Raw genomic sequence first — 24,556 nt, forward strand, 5'->3', positions numbered from 1 at the left:
CTTTGATTTCAATGACATTCCAAAGAAACCCCAGATGGAACCTCCAAAAGCAGACATTGAAGACTACAACATAGGAACTCAACAAAATCCAAAAATGATAAAACTGTCCAAAACTTTGCCCCCTGATCAAAAGCTTAAATATGTTGAATTGATCAAAGAATTCTAGGATGTTTTTGCCTGGAGCTATGAGGACCTAAAATCTTATGTGTTATAGACATTTTTGTGCCTTACAACATGAAGCATGAAATGTCGATAATCTAACGGATCCAAAGTCCCTAAACATGTTGTTCCTACCCCTAGAGGAAAAAGGTCAGCAAACCACAACACTAAATATCAGTTCTCCACCTGAAAACACTCAAAAACAGGCTAATTCTGGATCATGTCAACTGCTCCACTGAGCATCTGCGCTGAATGTCAACTGCTCCACTCTGTACCTGTGTTGGGCGAGTTTGGCCAAGTGGCACAGTCATTCCTCAAGGTGTCAATGCCCAAGAAGCTTCCAAAATGACACTTGGATCAGGGAATTCGACTGGTGATGAGTAAGAGGGTCTAGATCTCCAAGTGGAAGCAAGAACCTCCAAGTGGACTCAAGAACTGAAGAATAACTGAAGTGGGAGAGGACACTAGTCAGCTTCATGCCAGCCTCAAGCTGACTCATCCTTTCTCCAAAACTCCTATATATAGAGCTCTCTCATGAGGTCTAGGGAGGCTGGAATTTTGTGAATGTAAGGAAGTGCTGTTGGTTTGAGTATAGAACTATTGGGTGATTTGCTTGAAGGAGGTGAAGAGGAGATTTCTTTCTACTGGGAGGTGATGCTGGATTGGGCCTTTTATGGTTGTATCACTTCCTGAACTTTACTTCTTCCATTAATAAAGCATTTGAAGTTCTTCTATATGCATGTGTCTCAATGGCGTATTGATACTTGTATATTTGATTTATTCTAATCCTTGAATCAATTATGAATGTATGCTTCTTGTAGTTTCCCTCTCTTGTTATTTTGCAGGATCTTGGTGTAGCTAGGCCAGTGAAAGAGCAAGGAGCTGGGAACAAGCAGCAAAGAGGGAAGATTGGATTAATCATTAGCGGAAGACAACGGTTAGTGGATCTCTTTCTCCCCTCTCTTACATCTCATAAAGAAGTAATCTCGAATAGCTTTGCTTTGATTGTTGTTGAGGTACTATCACCCTTAGAGTGGGATAGGGTCATTCCGTATTGGATACTTTTCCCAACAACAAATTGGCGACTCCGCTGGGGATCGTATCTTGTTGGTTGTTTGTGTTTTTGCTATTCATTTCATAAACACAGGGAGTACCGAATCGAACTGCATTTGGATCTTTCAAATGCAAAGTAGAGGGTAGCTACTCTAGCTCAGTTTCTGGGCAAGTTTATGATTTGAAGAGCTGATTCACAAGGACTCTGAACAGCTCTTAGTGATAGCTTTTCATCCTCCTTTTCATCCCTTAGTGTGTACTTGACTGATAGCTTCTAATTTGGCCAAAATCTGTGAATTTTTGAGCAATTTGTGACCCAGAAATTGAGAAAAACGAAAGTTTGAATCTTCAGTGCAGGCACTGTGAAGGCAGTCTGCATTTCAACGCAGTTCCTGAAGGGGCTACCTACGCTGAAGGTCAAACTGCCAGTGTACTACCTGCACTGAACCAGTTTTGCCTAGTGCTACAGGGGTTCCCTCCTGTTTATTGCCCTGTTTTCACCCTTGTTTTTGCAGCCTGTTACCAGTCAATGTACCTATCTGAAACCAACTTTCCTTGCCACTATTCCGCCTCGGTTGTATAAAGAAACTGTATTTGTTCTTTGTGTATTTCTTATATCATTTGCAGTTTCCCATAACAAAAGTGAACTAGTCTTGCTGTGACCTCTTAGACCTAGACCTGTGATAAAGTGTCGTTTTGATCTTAAGAGTTAGTTTGTTTGTTGTTCATAGCTGATTGAGCTTTTGCTTTCGTCATATGGTTTGAATTCATACATTTCTAGTGTCGAAACAAGTAAATCTTAAGGTGTCTTTTGATTTTGGACAAAAGCTTGTTTGCTTTCAATTGAAATTGAATTCAAAATTATACAACAGCTTTCTTTTTGTATTACATCAACATTAAGAAAGAGAAAAGAAATACCTGCATTGTGCATGTGCATTTTGACAACTTGCATGTTGATTTAGGAAAAAGTGCATTAGTGTGTGCTCTATGATCTGTGTGAAAAGATGATGTCTTTCTTTTCCCTCAGTAGTTAAGATTTTCAAAGTTGAAAGATTGAAAAGCTTGCTTATCATCTTAGACTGCATTTAGGAAGTTGTATTATACATCTCGTGGCGATCCATAAAGGCAAACTGCTAAACAAGATCAACATTAAAATGAATTGAATTTACATAACAACGCTTTGAAACATAATGCAAACACATAGAGGTCTAAGCTAGAGACTTGTTCCGGCGTCGTTAAACGTGATATCTTAGCGTTGAGTGGTTGGGTGATTCCTCCACGGTGAAGCGATAAGTATCAATACGGACTTGTGCTCCCACGTACCGTCGCGTATATATTGGGAGAACCCTATAGGAAAAAATCCTTTATCCATAGGAAGCCGTGTCGGCCGCCCTACTGGTCGCAATGCAGTGAACACACCATTCACGAAGATCGACCACCCGTACCATAAAACGTATTCTGTGGTTTTGCGAAAAGTTTGGCACACCCTCTGCCTAGAACTCCAGAGTAATTTCTTTTGGCCTTTTTCAAACTCTATAACTGAAAAAGTCCATCCGAGCATTTGTCACTTCGGGCTCGTTAAAACATCGAAGGAGGCTAGAGTCATCTTTAGCTTTTTCTCGACTCTTTAAAAGTGAAAAAGCAAGTTGCGTCTAAGCGTCGTTAAAATTTATTTTAAACGGAATAATCATCACCATTCCCTCGTTGATCTTCGAAGTTAGTCTTTTGGCATTGTAAGTTCTTGAAGAATCGCTAAGAAATCTTTTGGATAGACTAGATATGTCTGAACAACCATCGACATCTAGGACTGTGTCGTCCGACACAGCGGCAGCAGAGCCTCCTGCTGCTACTCCAACGATGTTCGCTGGTATACCATCTGTCCCGGCAAATTGTCAACAACAAGCCGGAGTCCAATCAGGGACGACGACATGGTTAGTTCCTATTTCTTCATCTGGATTATCATCTGGTATTTCTTATGTTGAAACTCAACAAATTGATCCAATGTGTCTTCAAAGGCCAATTTACCCTTTAAGTACTGGATTTCCACCATATGGAGGGCAGTATGCTCTTTCATTGTTCCCTCACAGAGAACAACCATATGGGAGTTTACAACAAAGTTCAGGTCAAACTGGAATTACATCCAGCGGTTGGGTACCAATACTGCCTCAACAACCAGGGGTTGTATATTCAATGCAACCAGTACACCCTGTGTCGAATATTCCCACCATACCTGCTATAGTGAATGTGTCGCAAGTACAAGCTCCACCTGTTGTATGTCAACCCCAAGTTTCTCAGGTTGCAATACAACAACCTCTTGTCTCAATGACTCAATCACAATCTCAGGGTAGTGCCTCCTTATCTAGAGCGACTCAGGCTCAAACAAGTACTGTGACTCCTCATCCTGGTCAATCATCCAGTATTGGTCAACAGCAAATGGTCCAACAACCAGAGCTGGTTCAATCTCAACAACTGCCATTCCAACAATCATATCAAGGACCTGAGCAACAAGTCTTTGTAAGTAATGGGCAACCATACTATAATGGTTATGCCCATCAACCTTGTCAAAGTTTCCGGCATTATGCTGGTTTGCAAAGACCCATTGCTCAGGCGATCCCATCTTATCCTGGGTATGCTTCGCCTAACCTGAATCAACAGTTGCCCTTTGTAGCAACTCTAGAATTACTAGATCTAAACCGGCTGATGAATGATCCAATTGCTTATGCCCCTTGGTGGCCAGCGATTCCACATAAACTTCCGTCAGATATTCCTAAATTTAATGGAAATCCGGGTGAAGACCCGTCGAATCATGTGATGACATTCCATATATGGTGTTCATCGAACACCCTGAATGATGATTCGATAAGACTTCACCTCTTTCAGAGGACGTTAACGGGTCCAGCGGCAAAATGGTACATTGAATTGCCTAGAGCTTCGTTCGACAACTTCAGTACCTTAGCCACAACCTTTTTAACCCATTTTCAATTACCAATAAGGTATGAAACGGGAACAGAACTCCTTACAAACTTCAAACAGACGACTGCCACCCACATATCTGATCATATACATGAGTGGCGACGTCGTCGTAGGATGGTAAAAACGTACGTTCCCGATCAGCTATTAGCTGAATGGTTTATCAAGTCATTACTTCCTGCCATCACAGAAGATGTTGCAAAGGGGGGAGTCGTAACGGAAGAGTAGGTTATCACTCATGCACAATATCTGGACTTGGTCTATACTCAGTCCGGCACGCTCTACGAAAAAATACCTGACGCCCCTAGACCGGAATTCTCAATTCCTCCTCCTCCTAAATCAAACAATGACTCTCACACTGGCAATGGCGTGATTAGAAAACACAAAATTTCTAGTCAAAATGCAAATGAAGAACTTCTTGCCTCAGAAGTAAATGCCATGTCGACCGACAAGGGCAAACAACTGAAGCAACCAGGGGGCAAGAAGAAAAAGAAAGGGAGAAAAAGGAAACCCCCGGCAGGGTGTCATATATGCGATGAGGATCATTGGACGAAAGATTGTCCACATATAGCTGAAGTTAAGAAACTCTTTAAGAGTTCAAAAACCCCAGCAGTATTGACTGATCCGTTTCCTAACCCAGGTCAAAATCTGGTTGCTAATCAAAATGCTTCCGGATCCCAAATGCTTATGTTGTCTGTATCGAAGCAGCAAAATGATGCTTTGACAAGGAATAAAGATTACAGGAATCCAAAGCTGTCGAACAACAAGGTTAATGAACAACCTAGTAGTTCAACAACAACTTTGACCGAAGTTGTGCCACCCATCGTTCCTGAGCAAATGATAAAGTCGCCAAAGGGAGTAGTACACAAATCGACATTTAATCCTCGTGCCAAAGGAGCACATAATTATAATATAGTAAAGGACCTGGCCCAATCGCCGTCCACTATGTCGACACTTGAGGTACCACAAAATTGCCCCTCCCAAGAGCAAGCTTTATTATCAGCAATAGGTGGGATTGGCCCAATGGATTCCAATCTTGTGGCCTTTGATCATAAAGGATATGACCCTCAGTTACCAGCTCAACTAGCTTTCCTTATTCAAGTGAAAGCCCTCAACAAACTGTTCATCGAACAATTATTGATGAGGGGGCATCTACATGTCTTATGTCGATGAGTTGCTGGAAAGATTTAGGCTCACCACCCTTGTCGAAATCGTCAACGATGTTAAAAGCATTTGATGGACGATCATACACTCCATACTGGATTTTAAGTAACTTGCAAGTTGAATTGGGGGGCAAAACAGTAGAAGTTGATGTTGAAGTAATTGATGGAAACCTCGATTACAACATCCTACTAGGAAGGCCGTGGATCTATGCCATGGCCGCGGTTGTGTCGACCTACTTCAGGAAGATGCATTTCCCTTCCAAGGAGGAATTACAATCGTCGACCAACAAACTTTTCTCCCCAACAGTTCACAAGTTACGGGAAGCATTCCAATGATCCATGGAAGCAATCATTCGCTCCAAAATATCGGAGTAGGTCTCCTAAAAGACCCTACTTTAATGGGTACTTTTGCCCTACTGCCTCCAAGTAATCTGGCGGAAAAGGCCACAGTGGAATATGAAACCTTCTATTTCTAATGGATCTAAAACTTTGAGGATAGTTCCTATCTCGTGTCAACCTCGTTAAAAAATAAAACAAGGAGTCATGAGGATAGTTCTTTTACTATGTCAACCTCATTAAAAAATGAAAAAATCCCCCTTTCAAAGGTAAACCTTCATTCCAACCACCGAGTTGAATGCAATGAAGCTTGGGGGGTGTGCACCTCGATTTGCATTATTATGCTGGGGGCATGCAAACTTATCATCGAGCAGTTTTAGCACATAGTTCATGCTCGTTAAAAAATAAACATAAGATTCGAGCAGTTTTACCGCGGAATTTATGCTCGTTAAAAAATAGAAAAGCGAGATCCGAGCAGTTTTAGCACATAGTTCATGCTCGTTAAAAAATAAACATAAGATTGAGCAGTGTTTTGGCGCATTCGAGCTCTTTAAAAAATGAACCCAGTACCGGTAAATAACCATTGTGATCGTAAATTTATTAGCCATAAAAAGCCTTGGTCATGTTTGCACCTGCCACCTCCATTCCATTTGGCCGATCGTTCACCTCCATATGATTGTTCACCCATTTTGAGGAACAGCTGCGAAGAGTGATTTCACCTAGCCATCCTTGTGACACTGCCGTGATTGGAAAATTCCAACCTGGACCTGGAATCTGCTGCTATCCCTGTTTATCACTCGTTCCTCAAAAGATGAGTCTTCTTTGAGCTCTTTTCATCTGACTCGTAAAATATGAAAAGTTTGCCGAGTTTTGGCCTTCCAGCTCCTTAAAAGGACCGGAAGAGTTATCCCTCCTCTAGATTTTAATCTTTTTGGACCTGAGGGATTATTGCACAAAAAGGTCGAGCGCTTGTTTTATTCGGCTCGTTAAAATTATCGAAAACTCATGACTTCTGTATTGTTTTATACTTTTTCGGACTTAAGGGATTAGATGACGAAAAAGGAATTTTGGAGTTATCTTTCTGTACCTTTTCAGACTCTCTAAAAATGAAAAGGACCGAGTTTTCCTTGTCGTTAGACTCGTTAAAATGATTAAATAGTGACAAACTTGTCTTTAGACGAGAACAAGTTCCCCTATCGCTAGGCTCGTTAAAACATAGCGATGGGCTTGCCCGAAGGGCAGGTTATAGAACAAGCATATGTTATCCTCCTCAAGCTTGACAAAAATAAAGAGGTACTGGTCAGAAATGACTGGGGAAAAATTGGGAGAACCTCAAAGCTTTAATGGTAGCAAGTCGCTCTTGAACATGACACTTTTCCTCCGTATCACATCGGGTTGGGTTGTTTCATTCACCGGTCTCATCACCATGGTCTTCGCCAAACCATCCACATTTGGGGTAATGCTACCGATCCATCGCATCAGTGTCGTTATATGTTCAAGAGATGTTGTTCAGAAAGAGTCAACCGTGTCCCATCCACTGCCATACATTATCCTTCATCCACCCATGATCGCCACCCTGAATCATATTTCACAGATTGTTTTCACCTCCACTAAAATCATTAGCTCCGTTCCGTGTCACTGATGTGGGATTCATTAAGGCCCTCCTTTGACGGATCGCTTCTTGTCAACTTCAGCTCATTATCCAAGAAGTTGATCTAGGAACACCCCCCCCAGTACTTTGAAGCTTGCATGCCTCAATGGCAAGTTTCTCACTTCCGGCGACAGGTATACATCAATGACCTTCGACCAGAATATTTTGCGTGGTGTTCGATGCCAAGTCCTTTATTCACACCACATGAATTGTACTGCAGTACCTTGAGGGTCATTATCATTACCGATGATTCCTCTCGCGCTTGTTAACGGTTTACATTATTGACCGGTAATCAAGCGATGTCTTTCCATGTTCGACTTTAGCGCAATTCTCACATGGATCGACTTGTACTTAGAGTGAAGATCAAACGTGTTTGAAGACCCCAGATCTAGTTTCATCCATCCGGGCTGCGATATATATTCAGGAAAAATAAAGACATTTGATATGTACATCATTGCAGCAGATGATCATCCTACTCAAAGGATGATAATTTCAGCAGAGAATTATCAGTCTACCATCAGACGATCGTCTGTTCTATGTACCAAAATGAATTTATAAAGCTGAGCATGGGAATGCCCGCCTCAGCTAGATCATGAGAGCAGAATGAAAAATAATGTATTGTATTTTATTACAGGTCACCTCTCAGCGATTGAATGAACTTCGGATCCTCCTGATAAAGCATTTCACCCGATAAACGACCTCATACTTTAGGGGGAAACTGTTATAGACATTTTTGTGCCTTACAACATGAAGCATGAAATGTTGATAATCTAAGGGATCCAAAGTCCCTAAACATGTTGTTCCTACCCCTAGAGGAACAAGGTCAGCAAACCACAACACTAAATATCAGTTCTCCACCTGAAAACACTCAAAAACAGGCTAATTCTAGATCATGTCAACTGCTCCACTGAGCATCTGCCCTGAATGTCAACTGCTCCACTCTATACCTGCGCTGAATATCAACTGCAAAGAAGGCTACCTGCGCTGGGCGAGTTTGGCCAAGTGGCACAGTCATTCCTCAAGGTGTCAATGCCCAAGAAGCTTCCAAAATGACACTTGGATCAGGGAATTCGACTGGTGATGAGTAAGAGGGTCTAGATCTCCAAGTGGAAGCAAGAACCTCCAAGTGGACTCAAGAACTGAAGAATAACTGAAGTGGGAGAGGACACTAGTTAGCTTCATGCCAGCCTCAAGCTGACTCATCCTTTCTCCAAAACTCCTATATATAGAGCTCTCTCATGAGGTCTAGGGAGGCTGGAATTTTGTGAATGTAAGGAAGTGCTGTTGGTTTGAGTATAGAACTATTGGGTGATTTGCTTGAAGGAGGTGAAGAGGAGATTTCTTTCTGCTGGGAGTTGATGCTGGATTGGGCCTTTTATGGTTGTATCACTTCCTGAACTTTACTTCTTCCATTAATAAAGCATCTGAAGTTCTTCTATATGCATGTGTCTCAATGGCGTATTGATACTTGTATATTTGATTTATTCTAATCCTTGAATCAATTATGAATGTATGCTTCTTGTAGTTTCCCTCTCTTGTTCTTTTGCAGGATCTTGGTGTAGCTGGGCCAGTGAAAGAGCAAGGAGCTGGGAACAAGCAGCAAAGAGGGTAGATTGGATTAATCATTAGCGGAAGACAACGGTTAGTGGATCTCTTTCTCCCCTCTCTTACATCTCATAAAGAAGTAATCTCGAATAGCTTTGCTTTGATTGTTGCTGAGGTACTATCACCCTTAGAGTGGGATAGGGTCATTCCGTATTGGATACTTTTCCCGACAACATTATGACGCCTCTGTAATTCGGCATACAATACCCCTCAAAGAAAATAAAAAACCATTCAAATAGAAACTCAAAAGAATCAACCCTGTACTCCTTCCTTTAATTGAAAAAGAAATCAGACAAATGCATGATGCAGGGATAATTGCTCCAATCAGATTTTTAGAATGGGTGTCTAATTTAGTTCCCACCAGGAAGAAAGGAGGGGAAATTAGATTACGTGTTGACTTAAGAAATTTAAACAAGGTTTCTTTGAAGGACAACTACCCTTTGCCCAAAATGGATCATATTTTACAAAGGGTAGTAGGTGCTTCTAGGATTTCACTATTGGATGGATTTTCAGGTTTCAATCAGATTCTAGTTCACCGTGATGACCAAGATAAGACCGCTTTTACAACACCATGGGGTACGTTCAAATATGTTAAAATTCCATTCGGACTTAAGAATGCAGGGGCAACCTTTCAACGAGCCATGGACATAGCTTTTGCCAAAGAAATTCACGATTTTCTGGTTGTATATCTTGATGACCTCACTGTGTTTTCCAAAATAGACCAGCAACATTTAGATCATTTGAGACAAGTGTTCCTAAAATGCAAAAAATATGGTATTTCATTGAATCCTAAAAAATCTTTGTTTGGTCTAGAAGAAGGCAAACTCTTAGGCCACATCATCTCCAAAGATGGCATCAGAATTGACCCTGCTAGAATTAAAGCTATTCTGCAAATACCTCACCCCAGAAATGTCAAAGAACTTCAAGCTTTCCTAGGGAAGATTAACTTTTTGAGAAGATTCATACCTAATTTGGCTGAATTAATTAGATTATTGAACAACATGTTGAGAAAAGATTCAAAAGTTAAATGGACAGTAGAAGCCAAGCAAACATTTGAAGAAATTAAAATGGCTTTGACCAAAACACCATTCCTCACAAGTCCCAAATTCGATAGAGATTTCATAATTTTCTCATTTGCATTAGAACACACCATAGTAGCTGTTTTACTTCAAAAACATGATCAAGGATGTGAAAAACCCATAGCCTTTTTTGGTAAAGCACTTAGATATGCACCTTTGAAATATAAAATCATGGAAAAACAGGCTTATGCACTTGTGAAATCCATTCAAGACTTCAGAGTTTATATACTGTACTCACATGTAATAGCTTATGTGCCAAATACTGTTGTAAAAGATATCTTGACACAAGATGGAATTGAAGGCCAATGACGTAAATGGATAGCTAAAATATTGGAGTTTGACATTGAGATAAAACCTACAAAGCTGATAAAAGGACATGGATTATCTAAACTCATGACTAAAACAAACTTTCAAGCCCTAAACATCAATGAACTGAATAACGAATAGGAGATGGCGACTCCACAAATTAGCCAAGCCTTCTTAGAATCACCTTGGTATGCTGATATAATTCATGTATTATTAAACCTGCAGGCTCCTACAGGGTTATCCAGAACAAAGAAAAGGTTTTTAAAGATGAAAGGTTCAAAATTTTGTATTGTAAATAATGCTATTTTTTTAGAAAAATCATGAATGTATTTTATTGAATTTCTTAATAAAGGAAGAAACTGACAAAGTTCTCAAAGAATTTCATGCAGGGGACCGCAGTGGGCACCTGTACTAGAAATCAACTACAGGCAAAATCCTAAGGGCTGGATTTTACTGGCCAACCTTGTTCACTGATGTAAAGAAGTTTGTCACTGCTTGCCACAAATGCCAAATTTTTGAAAGCAAAAGAAAACTGTTGCCCTTACCCTTGAGACCAATTTCCACTAAAAGACCATTTCAACAATGGGGTTTAGACTTCATTGGAGAAATTCATCCTCCCTCATTTGGCCAGCACAAATGGATCCTTACTGCCACAGACTATTTCACCAAATGGATAGAAGCCATTCCTTCCAGACAGGCCAATGACACAGTGATCATAGGATTGTTAGAGACCAACATCTTGTCTAGATTTGGCTGTCCTGAAAAGATCATAGCCGACAATGCTGCTGCCTTCAAATCCAAGAAACTATTAAATTTTTGCAGCAAATATCATATCACTTTAGGCCATTCCACAACCTATTACCCTCAAGGTAATGGTCTAGCTTAGTCCTCCAATAAAAGCCTGATCAATATTCTTAAGAAACTGCTGGAAGAGAACAAGAAAAACTAGCACAAGAAGCTCACTAATGCACTGTGGGCAGATAGACTTACTACAAAAAGATCTGTTGGAACCAGCCCTTATGAGCTAGTTTATGGCATGGAGGTTGTGTTTCCTTCATCTTTAGGGGTTCCTGTGATGAAATTACTGCAGGAAGCTCAGGTGGAACCAAATGCCATTCAAAGAAGAATAAATTAGACCATCCATTTGCAGTAGACCAGAGAAGAGCTGCACCAAAGATCTCAAGTGTTACAAGAAAAACTCAAGAAGATATTTGATAAAAGGACCAAAGCAGAAGATTTCTACATAGGAGACAAAGTTCTGAAGTGGGATTCTAGAAGAGAAGAAAAACGAAAACATGGGAAGTTTGACTTCCTATGGAGAGGGCCATTTATCATCCAGGCATTATAAGGGAACAATACTTACTTTCTGAAGAGCCTGGATGGTATAGAAACAGAAGAAGGACCAGTAAATGGTCGAATGCTGAAGCATTATTTTGATCCAGTTTTTTGACATATTCTGTCTCTAACATGTACATAAGGAATTTCAGGTTCAACAAGTTGAAAGAAGTAATTAGTTTGTTCATATCAGCAAAGAGAATGAGGAGGAAAGTGTAGAAAATTCAGAAATCAATGAAGGAAACTTTACCAATTTTTGTTTACCCTCATTTCAGTTTATCAGAGATTGCAGAAGAAGACTTGGGAGTAGAAAACATAAGATCAGATAATCCAAGTAGACCATCTAGAACATATGTACAGTTGTTTGCAATCAGCTCTAGAATAGTGTATATATTTTATAACATCCTTTTGTATAGTTTCTACATTCAGCAAAGAAAGTTTTCAAAGCACAGCAAAAAGGTATTCATAAGGCCATCTGACATGCTGTTCTTGACTTTCCACTAGGGAAAGCCATCCCCAAGTGGAGCCAGTGTTATAATTCTATAGTTATAGGTGTCATATTTCATGATTGACTGGCTGAGCTCTGTAATATGTTCATCCTTTCCTTGCTGTAAAGGTTTCCATATTATGAAAAAATAAAAATAAAAAATTAAAAAATGTAAAGAGGGTATACCCTAAAAGAAAAATCCAAGGGTAGAAAAAATAAATGGTCAAAAGAAAAAATGAAAAGAAATGAACCCCAAACAATAAAAAGACCAGGAAAGTGTGCAAGTCCAAATGCCACTACTACTTCATTTTTTGTAAATAAAGCATTGTGTGCAACTTTTCATAATCATGCCACAATTGATGAATGGCCAAACAACTTAATCTTGGCCAGTTCATGTTTCAATTTGTTGTTTTAGAGATAGAGAATAAAAATTTGTCCAAACTGTTTAAGCTTGGCAGATGAGTAGATAGGTAGAGAAGCAAAGGATCTCAACAGTTTAATCTGAGCCCTTGGAAGAAATAAGTGCAGACTTAGATAGGCTTATCTTGCAAATAAAAGAAAATTGATGAGGGTTTGCCAGTCCAAGTGCACCCATAGAAAAGGAAGAAAAAATGTTAGGCAAAGTAGGCTGGGTAGGTAGTTTTGATGTTGCAGAATGAGACTTGTGATAGGTTTTGTCTTTTAAAAATGTGTTAATCTTATCTCTATCACAAGTGCCATGGAAAGTATTTCTCTTGGAGTAGCTCAAGTGAGGCATGACTAACTCCCCTTCATCCTTTTTCCCTAGTCATTCACTAACTCCCCCAATGATATTGAGATCTGCTTAATATCACTGAATCACTTACCTTGTTCCATAACGTTTGCCTAAGTAAGAATCTGTTTTACTTAGGGATTACCCATACTTCTTGTAAAAACCCATTTTCTTCCCTTTTAGCGTAATTTTTTTAGACTTTATGACTTAGCGCATGTTCATTTGCAACTTTTCATATTAACTGTTAACATTATTATATAAATCCCATGAAAAAAATACCCATATCCCATATTATATATAATATAATCCCCATATTTTATTATTCCCGCCCCCGGCTAAACTATAGCCATATATTGTTGTTTTAAATGGGATTAAAGGTTTATTTGAAACCTTTAATATCCTCCGCGTGCAAAACAATGGGATTAATTAACCCCACGTTAATTAATAACCATTCACCTTGATAACCAATCAAAATGCGCCCGATATAATTTATTAATGTTAACTACATCGGTCCCGCACTATTTAAACCTCCACCATATCCACAGTACATCCACCGCCCGATCTGGAACTGTCCATCCAACGATCCACATTGATATCGCAACCCGCCTATTCGCCGAACATTAACCCTTGTGGAACCGGTGGTATTTCCCCCTTACCTTGGACACACGTTAGGCTCCCGTGGTGTTCACTACCCCTCCACCCAAAACTGCCCAAGCCCATAAGCAGTGCTGGAAAAACCGCTTACCTCCCTCCCCCTACTGATGTCATCTACTGACGTTGGCTGTCCTTTGCTAATGTCAATGCCACGTCACCGCCACTTCACCGCCACGTCATTCGTCCTGTACCCCCCGCTGACGTCACCCATCCGAAAAATCAAATTTTCCTGCCAAAAAATCATTTTGTTCAATATATGGTAAAAAGGTCATTTTTGTTATAATTTTGCTGCCAACAGCGCTCTGGGTTTTGATGTCGGCCGAGGTCACATTTCCAATGTTTTAACCGCCTCCTGACCACGAAAGCTCCAGCAATGAGCTTGCGCCCTCAACAAACCTGCCATTCTACAGTTTTCTTCCTCTTAATATAGTTTAAAGTAAGCAGAGGGATATCCAAGTTCGTAGAAGAAGAAAAAACAGAGGTAAGTGCTGCCGAAGCCAGTGGAAACCCATAGAGACATCAATTTCAGAGAAAGCCAGTGTAAGGACATGTTGCAGTTCCATTTTTGCCAAACAACAGTGAGCAGGGTCACTTCAGCATTAAAGAAGATGATTAAAGTCAAAGAGTATCAGAGGAGCCATAAAGAGTATTAGTGCATAAATAAAGGCAAATCAAGTCAGCATTAAAGAGTATCCGAGTCGACTAAGAGAAGTAGGTCAGAAGTTAAAGAACAGTTAATGCAAACAGTCGGCACACAGCTACTTTAGACAACTGCAAGCCGAACCCTAATAGGCCTGCATCCAGCGCAACATCAGATATTTTTCCTGAGCTATTTCTACCTTGCTTGTAAATTACTTTAGGTTAAACTTAGATATTATCTCAAAGCTTTGATGAGATATTCTGTTGTACATATTTTATTGTATAAATACCCTTTTCATCGAAGTTTTGAAGAGGTTGGGTTTGTGTAGATTTCTCTAGACTTTGCTGTAAATATTGAACTTTGGAATAAAAAATTGCTGGAACCATTTGTTGTCTAGCCTAATGGATGACGAATTGATGCAGAAGACCTGTTATAGATTTCTTGAATCAACCCATGGATCAATGAGTACGTTCTACCTTGTGTTTTACAGTTTCTTGTCTATTATATCATCTGTGTTTCATAAATCTGAATGATAAAGCAAAAGATTAATTCAGAATTTGCTTAATTGCGCTCTGTTTTCAGTCTTTATTATTCTCGATGTTTTCTTCAGAATTAGTATAAACAGTGAATTCTTAATTGCTCCTGTTTCCCCTGATTCTTTCACGTCAAGTATTTGCTAAGGAATTCTTAATTGCTCCTTAACAGTAATCATCCATTTTCCCTCTTTCAATATGATGAAGGATTCTTAACTGCCCTTCACCCGTTTGAGTCCATTCCATCTGATTCCAACCTTTAATTGTTCCATTATTTGACTACCTTGCTCTGTGATGCCATCCTCTGTTAGAAACCGAATCCAGGAAGCCTATTTCTTTTGACTCCATCATGCCCAATGGACTGAACTCTTCAGTTTTACATCTCCGTTCTATTGAATCCCACCACCCAAACTTAAAACAAAACCCTTGTACTTCATAACTAGCCTAAAACCCTTCAAAAAACAAAGCTAAATCATAAAGAGAGAGCCCTCTCTGGATGCAGATTGGCTAGAATCTGTATCTAAAAGATTGGTCTTTGGTTACCTCGGCCGTATTACCTTTCTTACAACTTTTGGGAACAACTTGAGTGATAAGAGTGTATAATCCTCTAAATTAGGAAAAAAAAGGTCAAGAGACATGGTAAAACTCTTTCCTTGTATTTTCTCTTTTGTTTTGTTTTTCATTTTGTTCTTATTTTATTTTTATTTTTATTGAGACACACAAGCTGCCTCAGAGGAGGTTTTCAACCTGCATGCCTGCCCTAGGTGCCTCAAGAGAGGTTTTCACCTAGGGATCTTTATTATTTTTTCTCTCTTTTTTTTTTTTTTTCTCTTGGGCCACCTAAGAGAGGTTTTCAACCTAGGAGCTCACCTCATATGCCTCATAGATTTTTTCATCTATACCTTTTTTATTTTTATTTTTTCTCTTTTTTCAACAAAAATATCTAAACCTATTATGGACTGGAAGCTATGAAACTCCCAACCACATTTCCATTTTTTGTTGATTGTACTGATGAATTCTACCTTCATCATAGTTTTCCTGTATAAATTCATCCTATAACTATTGACAAGCAAGGGGATCCCTTCCTCATAGATGGTTATGATTTGGATAGCTCCATTATCATGACATTTTTCTACTAGGTGTGGGCCTAACCATCTTGTCATGAATTTCCCCTTAAAAGCTTTGAACCTAGAATCATATAAAAAGGGCCAATCCCCTTCTTGAAGAAACTTTTGCTTGCTATGCTTATCATGGCAAGCCTTCCTTTGCAATTGTATAACTTTAGTGTGGAGGAGGTCTTGAATTTCGAACTCATCCAAGCCATTCAATTAGAGCCACCTTTCTTGTTTTGCTATGATGACATCTAAGCCCAAATGTATTGTCATTCTCAAAGCGTTATATTCAAACTCAATAGAAAGCAAATATTTCTCCCCATAAACTAAATCATATGGAGTGAGCCCTGTAGTTGTGTTCCAAGTGGTGTTATAGGCCCAAGTGGCCTCCACTAATCTATTTGTGCAATCTCTCCTACTTCTACTTGCAACCTTGGTGAGGATTCTCTCTAATGCCCTATTTGTAACCTATACTTGCCCATTTGCTTGAGGGTGATAGGAAATTGATGTTTTGTGTTTGATACTATGCTACCTCAGGACATTCTCAATCAAATTTGATGTGAATTGAGCCCCTTGATCGGTGATTATCTCCCTTTGATACCCAAACTTGTAGAAAATATTTTCCCTTAAGATCTCAACCACTTTCTCCTTTGTTGTTGCTTTGAAAACCTTTCTATAAGCCCACTTTGTCAAGTAATCAGTGCATAGAACGATGTACTTTTTCTTCCATGATGGTGAATCAATTGATCCAATGAAATATATGTCGCACTTGTCAAAAGGCTCTAAGGCCACCTGAGGTTGTAGAGGGATCTCATCCCTTGGTGTGGGTTTCCCCATCCTTTGGCACTAATCACATTTGTTGGTATACCTTCTTGCATCTTGACGGGGAGTGGGTCAATGGTAGCGAACTTGTAAATCTTTGAAAGTTGTTCTCTTGGAGAAAAATTACACCCACAGGGCCCATCATGGCAAGTTGAGAGGATGTGAAAGGCCTCCTCTTCCCTCACACATATCCTTAAAATATGATCTAGTACCAATTTGAAAATATTTCCCCCAATCCAAGTGCAAGGGGAACTTTTCCTTACAATTGTACTCTTCTCCCTAGATGATAGATTTGGAGGAAATCTCCCAGGAACTAGGTAGTTGGCTATGTTAGGAAACTAGGGAGAGAGCACTGAGATAGAAAATAAGTGGTCATTTGGAAGTTGATCATCGACCATCCCTTCATCATCTGCAGACAAAATAAGTCGAGACAAAATATCTGCAACTACATTTTCTTTTTCTGGCTTTTCAATGATAGTCGAATCAAATTGCTGTAACAATAACAATGATCTAATGATCCTAGCATTCACATCAGACTTATTCATCAAATATTTAATATTTTCATGATCAATATGCATAAAGGTTTGGTATCCAGTGATTTAGTGCCCAAATTTGTTTAAGGAGTGCACAACAACTAAGAGTTCTTTGTCAATGACATTGTAGTTCAATTCATCCTTAGAAATTTCTTTACTAATGAAATAAATGGCATAGAGTAACTTATCACCTATTTTCCCTAAGGGTGCACCCATATCTTCGCCTGATGCATTAACATAGATGTGGAAAGGAAGAGCCTAATTGGGACCACTAATTATGGGTGCAATGGTCAATTTCCCTTTTAATATCTCAAGGGCCTCTTGGCAGCTACGTTTCCAACATAATTCCGAGTCCTTGACCAACAATATAGCGTCTTTAAGCATCCATGTACCTTGACTATCAACTAATTTATACAACCACTTGTATATTCCTTCAGGGAAGAAACAAAAGAACACATCCGTCTCGTCTGTATAAAAAAATATTTGCATCCGCTATTCCTTAGATAATTTAGGGCTCATGTTCTCCTCATCCGTGAATGCATGCAATTTTCAATCAATCCACTTATCAAGCTCTTTCTTCGTTGATCTGAAAATGGAATGTACTTGTTTAAGGGTGCAAGGTATACATTTCCAATCATTTCAATTGTGAGCTAGACACTCCAAATGACCTCTAAAAATATATAAACTTCTTATTTCTTATACAGAGATAGACTGTCGGGGCATTCACCGGACATGTGAGGATGAGTTCCAGAGGCTACCTGGCCCTCTACAGGCTCTCCCTAAAGAAATAACAAAGTAAACACTTAGAAGTCTTTGACATACACATACTTGAAGGTTAAGGTCTTGCGGAATAAGACAAGTAACTTTTTGTAGCTGAATAAGTGATTATGTGTGTATTCAAGTTATATTTATTTGCTGCTTAATACTTTATATCAGTTTTGTTTAGCATATCATCTTCAGCAAATAAAGACATCAAAATGATAAAGCAGTTCACCCCCCCCTCTGGGCTACATCTGCTGGACCAAACCTCTCCAACTAGGCTTGTCCTCTTGTATTAAAATTGCTACAAGGGCTAATACAAGAATATGGGTGTCTCAAAGGATAGATATGACTGTAAATAGAGATTCAGAAGATAGGAATTAGCCAAACATGCTCTTTCCCAAACACTAAACAGTGAATTTTGTACCTTATACAGTACTTTCCCCAATTGGCCCTTGTAGCCCTTTAAATTTGCATGGAGAATTTCGAGGTGAATATGACCTCAATTGGTTTTGAAACATCTTCCATTAGACTTAGAAGGTCGAAAATAGCAAACATAGGCTTTTAAATCACCAAAAATGGATGAACAAAGCCCCCAAACAGCTCCTGCACTGAAATGGCCCTGGTGGCTCTGAAAGCTTCCCTGAAGCTAAACAGTGAGAAGAATGTGTCAAAAGGAAAAACGAGCTGTATAAATGGATTCAGAAGGCTTTAAAACTTCAGGAATGACCTTCGTTCGACATTCACTGGCTGCACAATTCCCAATGTAGCTCCCAAACTGATTTGGCCCTCGTGGCTCCTGGAACTTCCACGAAGCAAAAACACCTACAAATGACTTCAGATGGCTGTAAGACCTACCCCAATGGCCTCAGAAGGTTGAAAATACCCAAAAAAAAAAAAAAATCCGTCCAAAACCAACTTTCCTAGCCAAAGTTATGGCCATTTAAAGTTTCTCCAGTTTGCCCCTAGAAAAACTCCAGCTAACTTTAGTTAACTCCAGATAGCTCCGCCAATTATGGCGGGTCCGCCAAATTTGGCGCTCCTGCCAAAATTCCGAAAAATTAACTGTAGTTACATTTAATTTTTGGTGGTTGCCTCGGATTTCGTGCCAGGTGGAATATTCCTTTTTTAATTTTTTTTTTGAAAAATTAAAATTTCTAATGTTATGGACAAATTCTTCTTTTTGCCATAACTTCCTCATACGGCGACTATTTTTCGAACCGTTTGTAGCGCCAGAATCGGGAAGACGAGAACTTTCCAGTCATTCAACTTTGAACCAGTTATAAGCACTCTAAATTTTGAGCATTTTACGACACTTAGGACATGAGCACCTGATCACACCTCCCAAATGAGAAAGCTTTTCGTCCCCAAAAGCTCACTGAATCTCTGAACTGAACTGTACAACACTTGAGGAACAAAAATATCCTCTTCTGTTCAGCCAAAATAGCATATTGATGCCAAAATGTCCTGCCTTATTAACTGTCGTCATGGCGAATGTTGCTGCACAACCCAAGTATTCGTCGAATCCCGACCAAGCTTGTTCGCGAGACAAACTAAAAGTTTGCAGAAACCAGCAATGAAACTTTCTGATATATGAGCTGAAATATTCTCCTGAACATGTGGGCTTTCCAGCTGTCACGATGCCCATCCATGGCACCTCCGCTCCAGAAGAAGAGCTGCCTCCCAAATGAGAAGGCTCTTATAAAGATGAAACACTTCATCCTTTCTCCTCTTTACAATCTTGGAGATCAAATTAACTTTTTCCAAGTCAATATTACATTACATGCCTGGTTAAAAACAAAGTAATCAACCCTTCAAGTTAATCACACATACATGTTTAAAATACAAGGAAATCATCATGATCCATGTGCTCATGCATTCAATTTATCCTTCAACTTTCTATTAAGTACAATCATAAGTACAAGATCCTCAATCGCATGTACATGTACTTTCAAAGCTGAAACGAATATAACTTTTGCTGCAATAGATTGAGTCTCATACTCAGCTTTTCCATCCTGCAACTTGCATTCCCTTAACAAAGAAATGCATTTAATCAAAAGACATGCCACTTTAATTGGATAAGAATTCTAACCATTTCTTACCAATCCATTTCAAAGGTGCTTCCTTTAACTGCACATCAATATTAACATGTGTATCATCCTGACACATATCAGTGATGGAAACTTCCTTCCCATTCTTGCCATACTCTTTCTCCCATTTCTTCAATTTTCGTGGAAGCATTGTTGGCTTCAGAGTCCAACACCTTTCAACAGAATGTCCTTGCTTATGGCAATAAGTGCAACACATGTTCATCTTCTTGATAGCATGATTTGCATTGTTCAATGGAACTTTGGCTTCTTGCCTCCTTTCCTTCAAAATTTTCCTGTATGTTGCCATTCTTTTCCAACATCTAGAAACACTATGGTTAAACAAACCACAAAAAGAACATGCAATTCTTTTCCAATGCTTATGCGGAAATTTTCCATGCTTTACATGATCAAAGGAAATATGATTGAAATCAGATTTATACCTTTCCCTTTCACCTCCATTACCTTCATGAGGAGATGAATCAAATGAAGAAGAAGCTCCTTTTGGAACACCATCCATCCGTTCAATGGTTTTAGAGCTTTCACCACTCCCTTGTTCAAGTGCATGCTTATGCACACCTTCTTCTTGCAAGGTATGTTTCAAACTATTGCATTCATCAAGAATACAACCTTTACAACCTTGAGATAAAGAACCTGAAATGAAACTCCTTCTAGGAATTGTTTCAATTGCCTTCATGGCTACTTTGGAACATTCTCCATAAGATTGTCCATAGCCAAGACCCAAATTCTTAGGCCTTACCTCAACCACTATTGGCTCAACTATACCCTGTGCATGTTTGCCCAGTCCTTTTCCTTCATATCCCATTTTGGACATCAACTTGGACCCTATGCCTCTGGTATGTTTCTCAAAAGAACCAACATAAACATTCTTATCAGAATTTGAAGACAAACTAGAATTGTTTACCTCTTCTTCTAGTTGATACTTGGCTAAGGCTTCTTTGGCAACAAGGAGTTGTGTCTCCAACTCATGCATCCTTTCCAGCTTCATGTTTGTAATATGAAGTTGGCCTTCCATTTCCTACAATTGGTTAGAAAGCAACTGATTCTCTTCCCTCATGGAATTCAACTGCTCTTGAAGTCTAGAGCTCTTTCTTTCATCCTCATACATTTCTCTCACCATATTCATCATGATGAAAAATTCTTGCTTCAAGCCTTCATCAAAGAATCTTGTGAAGGAGGACGATTTTGAGAACTCACTTATGGAAGTTGTCATTGTAAAAATGAACAAAATAGCTTCAGCAACTCAAACAACAAGTACTTTGCGGAATAATAAAGCAGTCAATCTCCAACACTGCTTAAGACACCTTTCAAGCTACACAATCAAGCTAGTGATGTCAGTCAAGAAACCTAGTGCTCTGATACCATCTTATCTGAAAATGGAATTCAGAAGGCTGGAAAACTTCAGGAATGACCTTCGTTCCACATTCACTGGCTGCACAATTCCCAATGCAGCTCCCAAACTGATTTGGCCCTGGTGGCTCCTGGAACTTCCACGAAGCAAAAACACCTACAAATGACCTCAGATGGCTGTAAGACCTACACCAATGGCCTCAGAAGGTTGAAAATACCCAAAATAAAAATAAAAATAAAATTCCAAAACCGACTTTCCTAGCCAAAGTTATGGCCATTTAAAGTTTCTCCAATTTGCCCCTAGAAAAACTCCAGCTAACTTTAGTTAACTCCAGATAGCTCCGCCAATTATGGTGGGTCCGCTAAATTTGGCGCTCCTGCCAAAATTCCGCCAACTTAACTGCAGTTACATTTAATGTTTGGTGGTTGCCTCGAATTTCGTGCCAGGCGGAATATTCCTTTTTTAATTTTTTTTTTGAAAAATTAAAATTTCTAATGTTATGGACAAATTCTTCTTTTTGCCATAACTTCCTCATACGGCGACCGTTTTTCGAACCGTTTGCGGTGCCGGAATTGGGAAGACGAGAAATTTCCAGTCATTCAACTTTGAACCAGTTCTAAGCACTTTAAATTTTGAGCATTTTACGACACTTAGGACATGAGCACCTGATCATTCGTAGGAAAACATTTATCTCACATCTCTTAGATAGATCCTCGTTCCGACAACAAGACCATTTGTTGGCTTAAGGGGGCCTGACCCAGGTTCTGAGTTGTTCGTGCTAACCAACAAAACCTTAACTGATGGCACTTTTAGTAACAACCTGCATAGCACATGTTGCAGTCTCAATCGAAGCAGTATTGGGGGATGATATAACTAGGTTTTTGCATCAAAGGATATGTGATAAGTGGTTCTTAAGCTCATATATCTCAGATCTGCCTTTGTGTAGATCGGTAGTCTCCAATGGTTCGCTCCTACAATTCTGTGAAAACAACTTCTAGACCTTCACAAAGGTATATGATTAGTCTTTGTGGACCTTAAATAGAAAATTTATTCACTTTCATGCATCAATAAATAACCCTAGATCTCACTTTGAACAAACCTATCCAATTAATCAGAAAACATAGCAAAAATAACTCTTTATCTTTGTGAAACTAGATAACTATTTAAATTATGCATAAATAAGTTAGATTCAGTGGTTTCATGCAAAATTAATTCATTATTCCATAAAAAACACATTATAAATGACAAATCATAGCCTAAACAATGTCAATAGAAATACTCAGTTTGCTCAATAATATTTCAAAATCAGTATTTATTGATCTTCAATGTTCAGATTACAGACTCTTCTACCATACGCACTCAGCTACAGGGGTCTGCGCACTCAGGTGCAGACATACCAAGGCCTCCTTAGCACTTAGTTGCAGACTTCCCAAGGCGTCCTGTGCACTCAGCTGTAGGAGCCTTCTTCTTCTCACCTAAGTATAGGAAGAAGGGCCTTCCTACATTAACACTCCCCAAAACAGTCTCTATCTTTCCTTAGCTTACTTAGATACTTCTTCTAGACTCGCTATGACTTAAATGTATAGCCTTCTAAGTACCATATCATGGTACATGGACCATGGGTGAGTCTCAAAACCGAGTTATCTAAACAAGGGGCTAAGACCCCTTTGAATCCTATCTATCTACACACTTCGCACTACACGTCACAGATAATTTACATCTTTTACAAAAACTTATACAAAATTTGGGTTAACTAACCACAAAACTGACCTTAGGGACCCTATCCCAACAATACCCCTAACACTAAAATCATTATTAGTACTTCCATGCCTAATGAGATTCCTTTACTAATCAATGAAGCTTATACTTATCATGAGAATACCAATCCTTGAAATTTGATATATTGCCATGTTTATCAAGTTTGGAATATACCAAAGGTCAACCAATCAATGGATATTTTCCATCATGCCATGTATGATTTTGTTGCAATTTATACCCAAATCCAAATCAACAAACAACTAATTTGTAAGGACTTCCATATTCTATATATATGCCGTTCAATAATTTTTTATAATAAGGGTTGATTGTCAATCATGGAACTAAGTACACTAACATTTATAAATCATATATTTATCTTCAATATTAAGATAAAAAACATCTAGTTTTCTTGTGGATAAGATGATGTGCTTTCTTTCCTAAATCCACAGATTAGATCATGAACCAAGGTTTGTACATATTGGATGCTATTCATGGATAGGATAAATGAATGGGGAAACAATGAGAATTGGAGAGTTATTATGGTTTATCACATAAATATCCAGTTGTGTCAATTCATGCTTGTGATCCTAACACTTAAATATCACTTGTAAATCACTCATGGCTTATATCACTTAAATATCTTCAAGTAATTTGGGTGTTTGATTCAAGGATCCTAGTTTTTCTTATATTCATATTTTTTTCTTTTTGGTTAATCTCGGTCAAATTCTCTCTAAGAGGGAATGGTAGTACAAATTAAAATTGTAGGAAAATAAACAAATATAATGTTAAATAATCAACAAAAACCAAAAAGGCTTCATTGCATAGTGGTTGTCATGTGGTCAATACTTTAACAACCCCAATCTTGAAGCCAAATAAACAAATTTTATATTAACTGATCAACAAAAACCCAAAACGATACATTCCATGTGTGATGAGGTTAATGAGAGTTGCTCAAATATTTTAATGATAAGAGTCACATGTCATGATTAATATGTGTCCAAATTATATATTAATTATGGTTGAGTTGAAATCATGTGTACTTTCTAATTATCACTTCATTATACTTAGTCAATAAAAAATGAAAATAAACAATTTTATAAATTTAAAAGATATTTTTATTTAAAAATGGAATCAATGGTATTATAATTCCCTTATGAGTGATTTTATAATCTATATAAGTACTGCCATGTTTGAAGCAAATCATTTCTACCTACTTATGTGAGTGATTTTCAATAACTATATTCGTAGTATTCACCTAATTATGGTGATAGATCGTTGCTCCCTCGTTATATGTTTAGTTTATATGTTTGCGTAGAGTCATTTGCCTAGTTGCATGTAATATGATAGCAACACTCTATCATTTATTTGATCAATTTCTAAAGATTTTTCTC

This window comes from Pinus tabuliformis, chromosome 6 (genome assembly GCF_031772625.1).
Source record: "Pinus tabuliformis cultivar Carrire ecotype Pingquan chromosome 6, CPIR1, whole genome shotgun sequence".
In the NCBI taxonomy this organism is placed as follows: Eukaryota; Viridiplantae; Streptophyta; class Pinopsida; order Pinales; family Pinaceae; genus Pinus; species Pinus tabuliformis.